We start from the raw sequence: 2,651 nt of genomic DNA on the forward strand, positions 1-2,651 counted from the left end.
GCCTTCCTGCTGCTCTGCACGGCCCTGGCCTGTGCACCTGCACCCGCTGGTCCCCACTGCTTCCCCCCTCCCTGCTCCACCCAGGAGGAAATGGGGCACTGGGCCAGGAGGCTGCCAGCACTCCAGGAGCTAGCAGCCTTGGAAGGGGCCGGCCCGTGCCAATGGGCACTGGCAGAGGGCGCCGTGTGATGCATGCAGAGACAGCGAGTGTCCGCCTGGGGTTGCCGTCCACCTGGGGCCCTGGGGGTTTCCTTTCCTGTCTGAATGGGCCCTGAGCCCAGTGCGACCCAGGAGATGGCCAGGCAGTGGTCCCTTCCAGATCCAGAGTGGCCTGCTCAGGGTTTCCAGTAAGGCCTGGCAGGCTCTGAGCCCCTGGGTCTGGATGGGCTACAGTGCCTTGGCAGTGCAGAGCCCCTCCCCACCAGGATAAGGGGGCCAGAGGACTGAGGGGGGCAAGCCACAGAAGGCTGCCAAGACCTGCTGAAGAGCCTGGGCTGTGTCCAGAGGACAATGGGGAACTATTCGCTCAAAATTAATTTTCTGGTAGATAACTTTGGAGACAGTGGGGAGGCTGCTGTAGGGAAATGGAGACCAGCAAGAGGCCTTTTGGGGACACACTGTCACCCCCTTCAGTCAAGAGAAGCCAACCTAACTATGGCTTCATCCCCAGAGTGGACTCACTCCTCCCAGTTCTGTGTACTTTCCCTCTCCAGGATGCTCCTTTCTTTAGGTCTCTGTCCCTCCTGTTTGATTCTTAGATTGAGCTGCAGAGTAGCAGCAATTAAGTTATCATCTGCTAAAGACTAGTGGGACAGAAGGCCCTGGTTCAGCCAGCATGTCATGTCCAAATATGGCTGGTTGACTCTTGCATGATTCAGTGTCAGCATTACCCATGGTGGTCCCAGCCGGCATCGCCCCTGCCCTCCAGCACATTTGCTTCAGGCTGCTTGTCACCCCACTGGTTTTTCCTCCCCAATGGTGGTGATAGGGACTCCAAATAACATTTTCCAATCTGAGGCCCGCCTCCTGTGCACTCTCCTCTCTCCTGACCACTTTCAATCATACCTGCACAAAACTCCGTACCACAGTGTCTGGGAACTGGGGTGGAGGTGGGAGGGAGAGCCGTGAAGGGGGAACCTGGATGGACCCCTCCCTGCCAGGCCCCATTCAAGATGGGCTGAGTTGTCCTTCTGCTCCCCCTGCCCCACTGGAAAGCAGGTTCCCCAAGGACAGCATTACATCAAGAATTGATTTTCCTCTTACTAAGTGCCATCCCACTGGGTCATCAGTGTTCATTCCTTAATCTTCAGAGAGCAGGGAAACTGAGTCAGTAACTGACCAGTAGTCAACTCCAGCAGAAAGGGAGAGAGAACTGGGTGTCCTGGCTTCCAGCCCTAGGCTTCCCCTATTTGGGGGAGACAAGGGATGGGGTAGTAGTCTAGTGTTCTTGTCCCTAGGGGACATTGTATTACCACCAGATGGCGCCCCATCCCAAAGCCCCCAGATCAGGCAGGCAGTCCTAGGAAGCCTAAATCCAGCTCTTTCATATTTTCCCTTATTTGGAGTAGATTCTTGGATGTTAGACACACCCCACCCCACCCCCGGCCCTCAGACCCCAGGCCAGGCCCTCCTACAGGGGCACGGCAGCTGGTGAAGAAAGCCTCAGCATGGCACGGGGAGAAGTGACCTGGGCTGCCCAGGCAAGTCCAAGTGTGGCAGGTGAGGACACTCATTTCCTGAGCTCCCACCTTGACCATGCAGCCTGGAGCATGTGCCGGTGGGCCTGCCAACAGACTTCGACTACTTTTCCTGGAGCCGGGTAGCATGGGAATCTGGGCACATTGCAGCTCACATCCTGGCTGGTGGTGAACATTCAGCTCAGAGCCAACCTGGGACAGGGCCCAGGGCTCAGCCCAGGAATCTAGCCTGTCCAAGGAGACGCTGCTTCCTGTTCCTGGCCACAGCCCTGCCCTGGCCCCCATGGAGTACAGCAGCCCCAGAACCAGCTCCCCTGTGCCCAGGGCAGCTGGTACCGACGACTGGTGCCAGCAAAAACCCCAACATTGGCTGCAAAGGGTCCTGCCAGGCAGCCACTCACCCTCAGCCCACACTATGTCCTGCTCCAAGGACAGTCCTTCCCAGTCAGGCAGTGGTCAGCTCATGGGAATCCATGCGAGCCCATATTCTGCCAAAAGCTCAGACATCCTCTCTCTCAGAAACCCCCATGGCCTTGGGCTCCCACACTCCTGGGCATAGACACAGATTTACAGGTACACTAGGGAAGGCAGCCCCTGGGCACAGCACTTCCAGGCGCAGGGGGCTCCTCCACTGCTCTCACTCACCCCAGCTGCACCTGGCTTGGGCCTGCGTGCCCACGGGTGCCTACATTCTCGGGACTTCTCCGCTCGCCTTCACCACCCCCGCCCCGGGTCCGCGAGTAGCGCGGTGACCGTCTCGTGCGGACCCCGGCCGCGGAGGCCTGCCTCACCTGCTGTCCCCGCGGGCGGCCCGCAACCGCAGGGTGGCGCCCAGCTTGTCTTCGCGCCCGCGCCCGGCGCCTCCGGGCTCCGCTGGCGTCCGCTGCGCGCCGCGCGCCTCCACGCGAATGGGCCGCCGCCGCCCGCCTTCTTGTTGGCCGCACCCCCGCCCCG

General features: G+C 60.2%; 1 protein-coding gene across 2 annotated transcripts in view; it reads right to left on the reverse strand.

Annotated features, from left to right (window-relative positions):
- The window catches only part of FLNA (filamin A), a 26,267-nt gene extending 23,678 nt beyond the window's left edge, over positions 1–2,589 (reverse strand). For both annotated transcript variants that reach the window (XM_019633664.1, XM_019633663.1), the window contains exon 1: positions 2,489–2,589. The gene's annotated coding sequence lies outside the window, so the exon portion shown is untranslated. The remainder of the gene's footprint in view (positions 1–2,488) is intronic.
- Positions 2,590–2,651: the final 62 nt, after the last annotated feature.

This window comes from Hipposideros armiger, unplaced genomic scaffold (genome assembly GCF_001890085.2).
Source record: "Hipposideros armiger isolate ML-2016 unplaced genomic scaffold, ASM189008v1 scaffold_1368, whole genome shotgun sequence".
Taxonomy (NCBI): domain Eukaryota; kingdom Metazoa; phylum Chordata; class Mammalia; order Chiroptera; family Hipposideridae; genus Hipposideros; species Hipposideros armiger.